This window comes from Squalius cephalus, assembly GCF_949319135.1.
Source record: "Squalius cephalus genome assembly, chromosome: 5".
Taxonomy (NCBI): Eukaryota; Metazoa; Chordata; class Actinopteri; order Cypriniformes; family Leuciscidae; genus Squalius; species Squalius cephalus.
In genome coordinates this window covers 37,812,883-37,829,313 of record NC_137126.1, presented here as the reverse complement: position 1 = coordinate 37,829,313, position 16,431 = coordinate 37,812,883, and the positions used below count along the sequence as shown (strand labels likewise).

General features: G+C 36.7%; 1 protein-coding gene across 6 annotated transcripts in view; it reads left to right on the top strand.

Moving 5' to 3' along the window:
• Positions 1-16,431, top strand: part of npas2 (neuronal PAS domain protein 2) — a 64,510-nt gene that overhangs the window by 26,392 nt on the left and 21,687 nt on the right. Inside the window, exon 1 of one of the 6 annotated variants that reach the window (XM_079870486.1) lies at positions 716-1,042. The exons of 4 other annotated variants lie outside the window; for them this stretch is intronic. The gene's annotated coding sequence lies outside the window, so the exon portion shown is untranslated. Of the gene's footprint in view, positions 1-715; positions 1,043-16,431 lie in introns of those variants that run through there. One more of the 6 variants, XM_079870484.1, reaches the window with a different exon arrangement.

Sequence of the window (16,431 nt, the reverse complement as noted above, 5' to 3'; positions counted from 1 at the left end):
TGCAGAATAGTTACACACATGCCTCCAAAAGGTAGCCGTGCTCAGCTTCTTGTAAATTTGAGCATTACCCTGTCTATTAAGTCTGGACATATATGCAGTCAATTCCACCAACCACCATGACTATTGATTTGTCATTGATTTTTACATGCAGGTTGCATTGTGCTGTATCCTACACATCTGTATACATACTGCACCATATATATTTCTTTTTTTATATAAATATTTTTTTCTACACCAAGCGCTCTGTATATACACACCCTGTTTAAAATGCATTAGTTGTCTGTTTCATTCCATAATCTGTTTAAAATACTTCTCTTGACTTTCAGAGCTCTTCATGGTCTTGTAAAGCAACCAACCTTGAAGTTTTAGAAAGGCACTATAAAAAAAAAATTATTATTGATGTGATAATAATAGTTATATAATAATAATAATTGTATTTACAAAGAGGTGTGCCATCTTGCAGGAAATTGTTATATTTAACTAATGCAACTCTATTGAGGCAAATGTGCATAATATGTGAAAGGCGACCCTCAGCTTAGACACACGAGCTGTCAGCAGCATGACATGCACCAAGGGTCAAAAAGAGCGGATCGTCTGTGTCTGTGAAAATGTGTTAAAAATGATTGTTGCCGGGTGTTTATGTTCGAGGCCGTCCTTGCATTTGTGTGTCTTTTCTCTGGAGTGTGTGTGTGTGAGGCTGCGGGCGGTTAGTGATGTCGTTGGTTGAGTATTGAGCTCCCGTCTGACCTACTTTCGTACTTCGCATCAGCTCAGCGCTGTTTACAGGCGCTCGTGAGCGGAGGATGTGGACCCGTTAACGAAAAAACGTAGCCCAAACGCCGAGTCGCGTGCTCTCTTGTTCCGCTCTATTTTGGGATTCTTCAGTTAGCGTGTTTTATGCATATTTTGACTTCTGTCCGACTTCACAGTGGCTCTTACGTGGGTTGTTTATGGTGAAGGCGAGCTCACTCGTGGCTTGATATGAGAGGCGCGGACGAGGGCAAAAGTGAAGTGTGGACCTGTCTGTAGCCCTTAACGCACGGTAAGATATTAGGCTACGTATTAGATAAGTTATAATACAAATGATAAAGTAAAGCTGTTAAGTCTGTGGAGCTGTTTTTAACGCGTTTAATAAGCTTGTTGGCTTCCATTGGATCCTGCGCTTTTTCTAGTTACAGTCTATGGGGAAACTAAGTGGGACTCGTAAGTGAATATTGAGAAATTGATGTGTGAGGGTGGCGTGGAAACGGAATCACCGGGTCGAATCACTGTACCACGAGCGTTTTCTTACCTTAATCTTTTTATCCCGGGCGCGATGGACTGAATGAGTGCACAATTAAACACGTTCGGTTTTTGGACAATGGAATTATGTTCCTGAAAACTTTCTAATGTTTTGTCTGGGAATTTTGCTGGTTAAACTGCCATGGTTCCGGATTGATCTGAAATCTTGGAATGCAGTCATAATGGGTCACTATTGTTTAATGCGCTGAAACCAGTGTCTCCAGCAGCAGAAAACCTGTCTAAGACAATATCGATGTTATAGGCTATTGAAACTTTTTATAAATGACTTGAATCCATTTGCACTTGTGTGAGAAATACGTAGGAGCTCCTCTGATTTAATTACACTGTACAAATGTTTTCAAATGTTGTGACAGCATAGTTTCCTTCCACTTGTCATATTGTTCAAAGTGGTTGAAAAGGTGCATGCAATGAACTTAATTTAAGTTGTAAATTCCGCACAACTTAGTTTTTATTTAAACGTTTAAGGGAATAACTGAGTGGTTTTATTTCAATTTTAATAGTTTTGTGGCCTTGGACTCCTGCTATTTGGGCTGGAAGTGTGTGTTTGGGTTCTATTTGTTGTGGTTCAGGAAATGATTTGGACTTTGCAAGTAACAGTTTAAAGATAGCTCAGCTGTCCATGGACATTTTTTAGATTTGAGATTTTAAGTGAAATGTATATGAATGTATAAGCAGGTGCAATACGCATATAAAGCTAAAAGCTGCCTGCATAATAATAATTAGAATAATTAAATGGGTTTTGATGAAATCTATTAATTTAGGAATATCCACAATGAGTCACAAATGAGGAACCTTATTACAATTTTATTATTATTTATTAGGTTATATTTATTATAAGAATATGATGTAGTTTATTTAATTTTGGTTGTGGATTAGTTAAAGGGATGAAAAATTAAAATTCTGTCATTTTTTTTAAATTACCCTCATGCCATTCCAAACCTGTATGACTTTCTTCTGTGGAACATAAAAATATATTTTGAATGTCTTTGTGTGTGTGGTTCAGGTATACCCTACTTTATGTCTTTACATACTCTTGTCCTTGCTTGGTTGCCAACATTCTTTAAAATATTTTGTTCCACAGAAGAACAAAAGTCACTCATGTTTTAATCGACATGAGGATGAATAAATGATGACAGGATTTTCATTTTTGAGTGAACTTTCCCTTTAAGTGATGGTTGTGGGTTAAGTAAATTTAGCTCTAACCTTAACCCTTTCCAAAAATATTTCATGTCAGCTACCCTTTAATGTTTAGTGGCAAGTGCGAGCATGAATCTGTGAGTTCTTGTAATGTCACACATTGTATGTTCATGTGATGGAGAGACCTGTTTGAATGTTTTTGTGCAGTGTGGACGAGTGTGTAGATTTGTAATGGAGCCTTTACCTGGGCCCCCTGGTTAATGGAATGTGTCTGTGTGTGTGTTGCTGTATGGTGTATGGGCCCCTGCATGGTTAAAGATGGGCTCTAGGCTTCATGGTAATACTGTAAACAGTGCAGTTTGTTCGAGTGATGCAATAATTCCCTCACCTCTCACATGGGGGTCAGGATGTTCGCCTCCTGGAAATCACTCTTTGTCATTCTCTTTCTCTGTCCTTATCTGTTTTCCTCTCTCTTGCTCTGGTCAGGAGCGTTTTATCCAAAGCAACTTACAAATGAGAACAAAAAAGCAATCAGGCCAACATTATGGCAACAATATGCAAGTAATGACTAGTCCCAGTTAGTCTAGCACAGTACACGAAGCAAGTCTTTTTTATAGAATAGGAAGGGTTAGAATTCATGTGTTAAAGGGTTAGTACACCCAAAAATCTCTCACCCTCATGTTGTTCCAACCCCGTAAGACTTTCGTTCATCTTCGGAACACAAATTAAGATATTTTTATGAAATCTGAGAGCTGGCTCACTCCTTCATAGGCTTCTAGGCAATTTCATTCAGCCGATCCAGAAAAGTTAGTAAAAACATCGTTAAAATAGTCCAAGTGACTACAGTGGCTCAACCTTAAGTTTAACAAGTGACGAGAATACTTTTTGTGCGCAAAAAAACACAAATATAACGAAATATAACATTTTCTTCTGTGTGGGCTTCTGACGTGAGTTCACGAGACCGCCACGTCGCATGCGCGAGAACTGAGAAGATGACGCTCACGGTCATTTGATGGGAAAGTGTGAAAGGTAAGCCATTCATTTTGCGGCATTGGTAAGGCACTTTTACGTTTTCTTGTTGGTTTCTCACGATTCGGACATCCAGGAAATGCACGCTTTAGAACCATTTTAAACACTACATTGAGACCCATCTGCGTCATCATCTCAGTTCTCGCGCGTGCGTCGTGGCGCTCTCGTGAACTCACGTCAGATGCCCACACTATCCCTTTAAGTGTTGACGAAAAAGATGCAGCTCGATTTGAGTTAGGCAGATCATTCCACCAGCTTGGAACAGTCAAGGTAAAGGTCAGTGGAAAAGATTTTGTGCTCTTTGGGATGGCGCCGTTCACTTGCAGAACTTTAGCCTCTGGAGGGCACACAGGTCTGAAGTATTGAGTTTATGTATAGGGGTGCAATGTCAGTGGTTGTTCTGTAGGCAAACATCAGTGCCTTAAATTGTAAGCTAGCGGCAACTGGCAACCAGTGCAAGTTTATGAGGAGAGGTGTGACGTGTGCTTTCTTCGGCTCATTAAAGACCACTCTTGCGGCACCATTCTAGATCAGTTGTAGAGATACCTCTTGTCATTTCTTTGTGTACTGCACATATTGCCCACAAATTAATCTGTGTTTAGAAGCACAGAAGGTACTTGATCCTCACTGCTGTTTCCTGACCTCTCCTATTTATGTTGGTGTGGTTTTGTTTGTGAATGTGTGTGATTATGGATGAATGAGGTGCACTTGAAATATTCACCTGGCTTATCTAGAGCAGCATTTACAGTAAGTGCAGGGACAACACAGCTGCATCATCACAACAGTGAATCAGTACTCAACTAGATCCACAGTGCTTTTGTCTCTGCAGTCTTTATTTATAGATGGACAGTCTTTATAGATGGAGTCATTACTTAAAGTCCCCTGTAGTCAATAATTTTACCTCTTAAAACTAATGTTTGATCAACAAAATTTCATGTGAAAAAAAAAAAAAAAGTTCATGCCTTAAAATAGCTTGAATGTAACTCTACACCCTTGCTTCATTTAGTATACGCAACCTCATTAATATGCAAATTAGCCCCGTCTCCACTCACACCATCTCAGAATAGCTGATCCACTCGATCAACTTTACAAAAATACTGGTTTAATTCTGTCATATATGTTTGAACCAGAAACTGATTCAGAAGAAGTGGTGGAAGAGTGAATTATACAGGCTCAAGTATCAAGTCGATCTGTTAGTATGGTAATGCGTTTTATGTATCGCTCTCTACAACGTTGGGCACATAACAGTATTTAATGATTATCCTTTTGCTTGACTACTTTATTAAACAGCTAATAATGTGTTGCTAATGTTACACAAACCATGTTCCCGTTCACCATCTCAGAGTCAGACAGCTGCCTTCTAAAAATTAACATCCTTAGAAAGTGGAGAAAGGCATATAGTTCATCATAACATCGTAATATACATCATACACATAATTCACCCGCTATATTGCTGTACTCGATTTTTCATATTAACAGAAATATGCTGGGGTAACCTGGCTTCTCTTGAGACTGCCCTGCTTTGCAGCATAGTTAATGATATGCTAAAGCCCGCCGGCATGCTGACGGGATTGGTTACTTGGTAGTTTGTGACGTAATAAAAACCAGCGATTTCAAACCGCGTTTTTGGTGTTTTAAGCCCCCAACGGCGCCTTCCAGGCAGCGAGGGGATGGGTAGGTTTAAGGTTGAGGGTAGGGTTAGCTGCCTCTAAGGAGCCATTGGGGGCTTAAAACACCATCGAGCCGCGTTTTTGAGGCTGTCTTTTTTTCACTGCAGTTTTAAGGAGAAAATACTCAGCAATGGTGTTGACTATGAATTTGCATGGTTTGTCTTAAAGCATATTAACAACACCACATATATATTAACAACATTAAAAACTTTTTTTTACCACAAACATTTTTAAGCCAATTTTTGATGTGCATTCTGCACTGAAATTTTTTACAAAATACAATAATTAGTAACATTAATCGGACATTTTTTATTTTAAACATAAACTTAAATAAATAAATAAAAACATTTTATGTAGTCTATTTTATTTGTTATATTCCTGAATAGGCTAAATGTGCTATGATTACTTATGCCCTTGATGGCATAACAACAATGGCATAGGGATTTATTTGGTTTTTGTGGTAGTTTTTGTGTAACTTTATAATATTTAATACATTGAAAAGCTTTTTATTTACGCACTACTGCTACACTTCACACACACACAGATCTTTGAGGCTATACCAGTGAAGAAGTGTCATAGTTTCAATTGTTTTCATAAAGTATTGTAATGATATTTGCAGTAACCCTATCTCTAGCCCATAAACCTAAACCTGTTGACATTAGTGGATGTAAAGCAAGACATTATGGTCTCAGTATTTGCTCAGAATTGCTAGGTCTCAGTATAGTCCAAATTTAGCAAACAAGTGCACACCTAAACCTATTCAGGCCTGCAGGATTTTTGTTGCATGACTTTTGGGCTCAGTGCTGCTCTTTATCTCAGATGTGTTAACTACATATATCTGCATTTGTGTTTCTATTTCCCTTAATCTGTTAATATTAATTTTAGTGTGCTTTATTGGCATGACATCCAACTTTATATGCATCATCACCCTGTTGGGAGCATGTGTAGATCAGTGCCACCCCTTAACATTGATGCACGCAGAAAGTGCAGACTGTACATTTTTTATTATTTGGTAACTTGAATATACAAGTGCACTTGTACACTGATAGAGACAGAGGCAAGGCAGATCACTCACCAGATGCACATAGAAAAACAGTAAAAACGGTAATATTGTGAAATATTACTACAATTTAAAATAACTGTTTGCTATTTGATTATATTAAAAATGTCACTTATTCCTGTGATGGCAAAGCTGATTTTTCAGCATCATTACTCCAGTCTTCAGTGTCACATGATCCTTCAGAAATATTCTATTTTGCTGCTCATGAAACATTTCTTATTATTGATTTGTGCTGCTTAATGTTTTTGTGGAAACCGTGATGTATTTTTTCAGGATTCTTTGATGAAAAGAAAGTTCAAAAGAACAGTTTTTATCTTTATTTATTATAAATGTCTTTACGGTCTCTTTTTAATTAATTTAATGTGTCCTTGCTGAACAAAAGTATTAATTTATTTAAAAATCTCTCTGATCCCAAACTTTTGAATGCTAATGTAACTCTTTTAAGCTATGAAGTCCATGCTTGTGTATATATAATGGACCTTATTCATGAAGAACAAGCAGAACAAATTTCTGTCAGTGTCATTCGTAAAACCATGCATAAATTGCTGCAATCAATTCCGTTTGAGCGATTTGTTCTGCTCGTGTTTCATGAACTAGGCCCATACACACATCTCTGGGCTAATATCGCATTAACACTCCTGTTGCACTGCTGAAGCTGTGTGTGTTTTCCTGTTGCTGCTGTAACATTCTCGAGTTATTCCAGCCCTTCCGGAATTCTCCTGGGGCCTCTATCAGCTCTCGCCCTAAGTGTGATCCTTGGGCTCTTTCTGAACCCAACATGTCCGGTGTGTGGGTGTTTATATGAGCGAGTTCAGGTGTTTGTAAGCTTGCGTGCATTTATGTGTTAATTTATCCATGTTTAAGTGGGTGTTTGTGAATAGATTCATATTAGTGAGATAAATCATGAGAGAGAATGGCGAAAGAGTCTTATTGCACTCTTATGATACTGAGATAAAAGGATAATCTCCTCACTGACCTCTGTACTCTGCATTTGTACTCTGTTCTGTGTGTGTGGATGTCTCTTCAACTAGGAAATGTAGTTTTTGTAAACCACATTTCACACATTAGTTTCATTTGTCTTAGTATGTGATTTGACAATTGACGATCCTGTTCACATTTTGTTAGTTTGTTTTCTTAAATCACGTTAATTAAAAAAAAAAAAATTATTGAATTGATTTTATATAATTACATGTGCTGCATGTATTTGTGTTGTCTTATGCCAAATACTTAACTTTAAACAATTACTTCAATCACTCTGAAGCTGTCTGTCTACACTGCAAAATGAATCTCTTACATAGTAGCTGCACTTTATTTACGTTGAGAGAATTTGTGAGCGCACACACACTGAACATAATTCAGTGGTGTCTAGTAATTGAAACGCCACCGATTGGCAATAAGCTCAACAGGAATGTGTGTGATTGGTTATAATGTTCAATGCTGCAAAAAAATTGTAAAATATAATCTGATCTACACTTTTTTTTTTTTTTTATTCACTTTCTAATTAATCGCTTAAGTTGTCATAGATTTAGTTTAAAGTGCCCCATTTTATATGTGACTGGTAGACCAGTCACAACAGAAGCCATCTAACCAATCAGAGCAGAGCAGGATTGTGGAAAAGAGGGGTTTAGAGGGTCTGAATCTTCGAACAAACCGTTTTCAGAATATTTGAGAAATGTGGTGATGTGCAATGTATATTATAGAGAAAATTAAAGTGTTTTTTGACCTTGGATGCACGCAAACCTATTGTAGGAGACCTCATAATGGGGGCACTTTAATTGTGCAGGAGCCCCCCAATCCCCCCCATCTTAAATTTGATAATTAACTTCATTTTGGTGGCATTTTTGCCCCAGGCCCTGGTTTTTATTAAGTAGTGAATATTTATTAGGAGTGTTTGAAAGTGTTGCTTATGCTGTCTACTCTGTACTTGTAGTGTGTGTGTGTGTGTGTGTGTGTGTGTGTGTGTGTGTGTGTGTGTGTGTGTGTGTGTGTGATTTAAGGCAACTCTGTAGGTTATTAACATGTTTCTGTATGAGCTATACACATGGCCAGGTGTGTCTGAACTAAAGGTGGATTTTGAGTGGCCAGTCAGGTAGAAACAATGCACACACATACACAAAAAAATATTTGTCTGTCCTGTTTTAGGGGATAAACTGAGTATATTAAGAATGAGTATGTGTTTGGGTAAGGAGGGGTGGCCAGTTGACAATGATTGTTTTTTTTTAAAGTGTCTTTTGTTTGTTTTCCTGACAGAGACAAAAAAAAAAAAAAGAGATATTCAGGTCTTTCTGCATGGGAGAAAGATTTTCTCCTCTTTCCTCTGTGGCGTCCTTTATGTGGTTCACTTTTTCTGTTCTGTCCTCTTTTATGTCTATAAACTTTTCATAAACAATTTATTTGTGTTTTATTGTGCTGTTTGCTGTGTGGATAAAAAAAGTAGCAAATTCACACTGAGAAGAGCCATGTGTTAGAAAGTGAGATGCAGCAACTCAAACTAAGGAACTTTATTTACTGTACATAATTAATAATGTCATAATGGCACTGATGTGTTGTCATGTCATTAAAATGAGAAGCCAGTAATCTTTTCTCTAACAGTTGTATAGTTTTCATTATTGATCTTGAAGTCTGACTATGCTGACTTGGGTTCAGCTAAACTTAGTTCAAATGTTTCCTGAGTTAATGCAAAAAAAATTTATAGCCATAAGTGGTAAAAGTTTTTAATTATTAGCACAGAGTTTCTGTCTATTATTAACAGAGAGTTTGCTCAGAGTGTTAACTCTGCTGTTAAAGATTTTGCTATGTGCCTTTGTTTAGCAGAGATCTAATTCATTCTGATCTATTTTCAAACTGTTTGCTATAGCAGATGTTTTCTGTGTTTTTTGATGCTTTACTATTAGCAGAGAATTTGTTGTATTAATTTTTAGCAAAGAGTTTGCTGTGTTTATTATTAGCAGAGTTTTTTTTGTGGAAGTTTTACACCGGTTTAGAAGACTTGATTCTGATTGGTTAATGGCTGTGTGCAGTTGTCAGATATTTCGGAATAAATATGATCAGGAACTGAGAGTTTTATTAGGCTATTAGCAAAGAGATAGCTGTGTTGTTCATTACTATCAGAGTTTGCTGTGTTTATCATGAGAGTTTGCTTATTACTGCTGGATAGTTTGTTGATTCATTATTGGCAGGCATTTTTCTTTGTTCATCAGAATGATTGCGGTGTTGAATGATTATTGCCATAGAATTTGATTTGTTATCATATTTTGCTGTTCATTATGAGCAGGGGAATTGTTTATTAGTTGTGTTTATTATTAGGAAAGTGTTTGTGTTAATTACTGGAAATGTGTCACCATAGTCAACTAGATGAATAATTGTCCAACAGTCTTGTCAATTAGTGAGTTTTTTTTTTTTTTAAGAAAATAATGCTTAATTAGCTTGGTTTGTTTTAGTGTTGTTAAGGCATTAAAGGGTTAGTTCACCCAAACATTTGAACTATCCCATAATTTACTCTTCCTTATGCCATCCTAGGTGTATCTGACTTTCTTCTTTCAGCTAAACACAATCTGAGTTATATTAAAAAATATCCTGGCTCTTCCAAGCCTTATAATGTGAGTGAATTGTAACTGAGGTTTTGAAGCCCAAAAAGCTCAACAAACGGGACGTGGCAACAAACTCAAGCTCCTCTTCTCTTATATTAAAATCCTCCAACATTTATTTTTAAAAATTCTGTTTGTTTGAACCGCAAGATCTACTCTCACCTAGGCTTACCCTATACTCCTGCATCCTACGTCATACGTCAGGTCAGTGGTTAATCTTCAGCTGGAACTTGACGTCACATACGACCATCATAATCCAGTGATTACAGTTTTTGAACTTAACCCTTTAAAACCTACAGCTGTACACGTCAAGTAGAGCTGCACGATTCTGGATAAATTGAGAATCACAATGTTTTGTTTCAAACAGATATCACAATTCTCCCATGATTCTGAACAGACAACTAAACAAAATAACATGCTATTTACTAGAGGTTCTGACTAAATGTTAATTTGCAGTTTATATAAAAAAGGTTTGAATTATATATTTAATTAATCACTCAAATACTTCACTTGTTCCATTACTGGATGAATCAGCATTTTTAAACAAATCTTTTGAATGAATGATTCAATGACAAATACATTTTTTTAAAGGAACACGCCGACTTTTTGGGACTTTAGCTTATTCACCGCGTCACCCAGAGTTAGATAAGTCCATTATACATACCTTTTTCATCTCCGTGCGTGCCGTAACTCTGTCTGACGCAGCCACCGCTAGCCTAGCTTAGCACAAAGACGGGAGGTAAACGGCTCCAGCTAGCATACTGCTCACAATAAGTGACAAAATAACGCCAACATTTTTCTATTTACATGTTGTGATTTGTATAGTCACAGCGCTTACAAATAACAAGGTCACATGAGACACAGCCATCTTCTAACCGTATACATACTGGGAACTATATTCTCAGAAGGCGAAGCACTGCTACTTCTGCGGAGTGATTTATCTAACTATAAACTTTTATCCCAGTACTTCTGTGATAATATGAATATTTCTAACACAGAAATAACAATACTGTGTGGTTGAAAATACTGTTTGTGAAGCTGTTCCATACCTATACATGAGAACTGTGGCAGAATTGTATGTTCCGCTGTGATTTTGTCAAAGGCGAATTGTTGTCATTTCGGAATGAAATCGCGTGGGTGTTTGAATCGAGATCGCAATCTTTTAACGATTAATCGCGCAGCTCTAACGTCAAGTCAATTTTATTGGTATAGCACATTTCACAAGACACATTGCTTTGCAGAAATTTATACTGTTAATGTTTATAATACCTTTAAGACGTCATGAAATGGACGTCAAGATAGTATATTCTTCTCTGGTGATTTACATCTGAGTAAAACAGCTTCTCGAACAAGAAAGATTGTAGGATGGGACTTGATTTTTCTCCATTTGGCATTGATTGGATGGTTGGATGGATCATTGTGGTTTGCTATTGCTGTGATCTCATGTGATTGACAGGTTGTCCTGCCCTTGCGCAGGGAGGGGAAGTTATTTTGATTAAAAATATATTCACTGTTTACGGATAAGTCATTTATAATATATACTGCAATGTTCCATAAAAAAATAAGAATTGTAAATTTTTTTATTTAATGGTGACTTTAATGGCTAATTGGTAACATTTAGCAGTTTAGAGCACATGCAGAGACATCTCAACTCTATTTCTTGTGTAATAAGAAATTGTATTTTAAGACAGTTTGTCAATTTAACAGTTTGTCTTTGCGCCCTGTTCTTTTCTGTTGTATAGTTTCAGATGCTCTAGACAAGAACAAATCCTATAATACAATATCCTGAGAATTTGCTGTTTATTATTAGCAAAAAGTCTGCTGTAGTCAGCATTAGCCGAGAGTTTGCTGCATTTTGTCTTTGTGTTCCTTCGCTTTCATCATCTTTTTCAATTTACTTTTTTAATGTGAATTAAATACGAAACTGTAGTTCAAAGGCTTGAACTATTTGTCAGACACACTTACTGTGGATTAGTCTGAAAACTTGGACAGAACACAATGTCTGTGTGTGTGTGTGTGTGTGTATGTGTGTGTGTGTGTGTGTGTGTGTGTGTGTGTGTGTGTGTGTGTGTGTGAGTAATCTGTGTCTGTATACAAGTGTGTGTGTGTGTGTGTGCGTGGATGTTTGTTTGTTTGTGTGTGTGTGTGTGCACCTACTGTATGTGCTGTATTTCTAAGAGTTGTGGAGGTGCTGTATTATAATTCCATCTGGTTGTATTAAATCTTGCAGCTTCTCATTTGTGTTTGTCTGGTCATCATCACAGTTTAGCTGAAACTATTCTTAACCAACTCATGTATGGTAAAAATCATAAAGAATCTCTCTCTCTCTCTCTCTCTCTCTCTCTCTCTCTCTCTCTCTCTCTCTCTCTCTCTCTCTCACACTCACACTCACACTCACACACACACACACACACACACACACACACACACACACACACACACACACACACACACACACACACACACACACACACACACACACACACACACACACACACACACACACACATTGAGGCAGCTTAATGGTATAAAATTGTTGTGAATATATTAAGTAATTTGCAAACACTCCCATTTTTGTAAAGTTTGGCTTATGTATAGCCAGCGCTGGGTGAAACACATTTCACTTACTAACATTTTTTGGTTTAGAAACTTTCCATTACAACCTTATATTTCTAAAGACACTGAATATTTTTCTTTTCATTTTGTCCTGAAATAACTTTGCCTTTGCCATTGGCTAATCTCACAGGTCTGTCAGTGTGATGGTTTGCAGTGCGAAACATGTTTTAAGATAGTATATAAATGAAGTGTGTTTGTGTGTGAATATAGGTCAGTCATTGTCTGACACACACCTCTTCTCAGCTGATAGGTAGGAACTGTCAGATTTATGGAATTATATCCTAAAACCACAGTTGAGATGTATTTGTGTGTGTGTGTGACGTGTGTGTGTGTATATAATATATATATATAATATATGTGTCATTATCAACTAGTTGTTCAGGCAGACTGTTTTGAAAACATAGATTTGTGCATCCCTTGGTCATCTGCTATTTTCTCTGCTTGTATTATACTTTTCCATTTATATTCTTTGTGTAGGTGGTGCTTCTTACCAAACTGACTTGCATTACTGGAAAATGTCCAAACAAGCAGCCAAAAATAGACAGAGTTTGTTTTACTAGACCTTTAATTGCAGATCATCTCCTAACAAAATAAAAATGTATCTAACTAACTTAAATGTATGACAAACCTATGTTTGGTTTAAAAACCTATCCTCCTAATAACTGATGAAAATCTGTGTCATTCAAATCAGGAATAGTTTGTTTGTTTTGTAAAATCAACTGTTCTGTTCTGTATACTATCTATCTATGTATGTGTCTGACCCAATCTATTACATTAAGTTTATTTTGCTTTTCTCATTGACAAAGTTTATTTATCAGTTTGGTAAGAAAAAAATGAAATCAAGATATATTCTACAGAATATAAAAATTCTGAAAACTACAGAATTTTATCTAAAGTAAATTCATTTTCCCATAAAAATATCCATCCATTCTCCAAATCGCTTATCCTCTATAGTGTCACAGAGCCAGCGTAAGACAAAGAAAACTGAAAAATATATATTTTTTCTAAGTGTTTGATAAGGTGTGCAGTATTCTATCTTGTTGATGGATTTGTACACACACACACACACACACACACACACACACACACACACTCTCTCTCTCTCTCCATTAACTCTCTCATACACTCTAACTACTCCTCTCTCTCCCCCACTTTTTCTCTTTCTTCTTTTTTTTCTCTCTTCTTCTCTCTATTGGCTATTGTGTTGGTTTATGTGCTTGGCATAAAAGATGTTTCTAGGTCATGGCACTCCTTGCCAATGCAATATTTCCTGCATTAACGCTTAAGCCTAGGTGTCATCACAATACTTCTCGTGCACTTTTCTTTACTTTGTCATTGAATATTGCATTAAACATGTTTGCACATCAGTTTGAACCATTTACGCTGCAGTCTGAAGCAGGATTATTGACTGGACTAAGGTGGAGATCTACAGCTTACTTGTATGTAATTAGACTTGAGCTAAAACCGCTCTGATACACCCAAAATCCTCATCATTGTAGAGGTTATTGTGAGAAACAAGTAGGCAGTTATTAAATGAGACATGAGTGTGTAGATGATCAACAGGTTATGTAGTGCTTCAACAGATTCAGGGGTGAGATAATGATGAAAATGTATTGGTTTTGGAAGCACATTCCATATTTTTGATGTTTCATATACTGATTTTACACCTTTTCACTTTGAATGTAAGGGAGATCAGGGGCAATTGTAACCTTTTACTTTAAAAAGTACGACCTACAGATTACATCATAATATTCAATTCAAGAAGAGTGTTACAATCAGTGTGGCTGAGGCAAATTGTAACACTTGAAAAATTAATTAACTTACTGTGCTAATATTTAGCTTTAGTATTTATTCATATTACTTATTATTAGCATGCACTTTTATACAAATTATTTTAGCTGTCAAGAACAATATGTTTAAAGTAAAGGTTCTGGGTGGGATTTTTCAGTTGTAATTATCTGAAATGTATATTTTAAATGAATATAATAATTTTAATATAATATATTAATCAGCTGACGAGTTTTCAGCTGTGTAATTTTGGATGATTTTTGATCACGGAGCACACAGCATGTGGTGTCTCTGCGGGCTTTGCTGAACTGTAATGTACCTGGAGAGGTGCCAATGTTTTATTCATTTGACAGAGAGGGAGAGAGAGAGTATCTAATTAATGTTGGTGGTCCTTTTTCTAATTCATGCATTTAAACAGAATTTGTAAATATTGTTTAATTTGAACACTCTTAAAAAAATGCACTAATTTGATTAGAAAACTATTTTTGTTGATTTATATACAATACAGTTTGGAGCTTCATGAAGAGGGAATGAACAAATGCTCTTCTTTTGTGATATTTTCTTTATTGTTTAATGAAACTTTGTGATTTGTGCCAGGTATTAAAGGGATAGTTCACCCAAAAATGTAAACGTTGTCATCATTACTCATCCTCAAATTGTTCCAAACCTGTATGAGTTTCTTTGTTCTGTTGAACACAAAATAACTTATTTTAAAGAATGTTGGTAACCAGACAGTTGATAGGCATTATTGACTTCCATAGTATATATTTTTCCTACTATGGAAGTCAATGGATACCATTAAATGATGACAACATTTAAGTTTTTAGGTGAAGTATTTAAGGTGCATTAAAGGTCTAGTAAGTGATTTCTGAGAAAAGCTGTTGAAAGTAGATCGGACTGAGCATCAAAACACACTTGTAGCCAATCAGCAGCAAGGGGCGTATACACTCATGAGAGGGGAGGTGCCTGTGCTGCATAGCGTTAGTAAATTTGGGGGTGGAGCTATCAAGATAGGGGTGTTTTCCTTTTTGGATAGGGGGGTGTTTGTTTTGGTGATTTCAAATATCAACTGCATTTCTCAGAAATCGCTTACTGCACCTTTAAAGCAGGGGTGCCGATTTTCAACCAGCAGTTACAATATCAGTAGTATATTCTCCATGTTACCTGCACCGTGATCTGCTGGTTTATTTGCAGGCGAAAGTCCAGAGGATGATGCAAAACTGTGTTCAAGAAAAATTTAAATATATTTTAAAATTATGTATTTTAGTAGGCATGTTGAGATCACATGACCAACCTGGTGGTATTAAAGCCCGGGACACACCAAGCCAACATCAAAGAACTAGCGGCAACGAAAGCCAACTGTGTTGTCGCCTCTCATCAACTGCGTCTCTGCCAAAAAGCGCACTTGAACACACCAAAATGACTAAAGGCGACCGTCAACAAGCATATGCATTCTGCGCCTGTGTGTAAGTAAATATCTGTCTAGATCAGCAGGTATCAATAGTCAATTTTCGTCATTCAAAAAGGGAAACTGAAACTATAGTACTGCAGATATACAAACCGTAAACAAAGCAGCGCTTGCTTACCATTTTGAAAATCAGTCATGCTGATCTTTCCAGTTGGCTCACGTTATTATGAAAACATTCGTGCATTCGAATGCACAGATAAGATGATGTAAATTTATAACAGCTTCTCTCTGTACTGTATTGACTTTGACTTTGCTCGCTTTCATCACTTTCGCTTTTATTTTATTTTATTTTATGTTCGCTAAGCTGAACAGCCAATCATAGTTCTCTCACCGACGGCCCTATAGATACAGACGGTTGGTCTGGGAACGCCCCCGGGAACGCCCCGTCGAGTGATGTGAATTTAGCCCGTGGGGGAAAACATTGCCTTGGCGTTCATTGAAATACACGGGACAATCATGCCGAAGAGTTGCTGTGTCGTTTTCTGTACCGCCAATAAACAAACAAATTATGAATTGAAGTTCTACATCCTTCCTAATAAACACACAGAACCGGAAAGGAGGACAAAATGGCTTTTGAGCTTTCTTTTTTGAGATTACTGTGTGAGTAGATCCCTGTGTGATATAGTAGTGGGTGTTAAACTCATATTAGCCAGATTTGTCTACATCTCTTATGAAAAAGAACTATAGTAATGCTATAAGATTTCTATAGTAGTGTTTAATACTTCTGTGATGTTCTGTAATACCTCTATAGTACTTCTATAGTATCCCAAAATA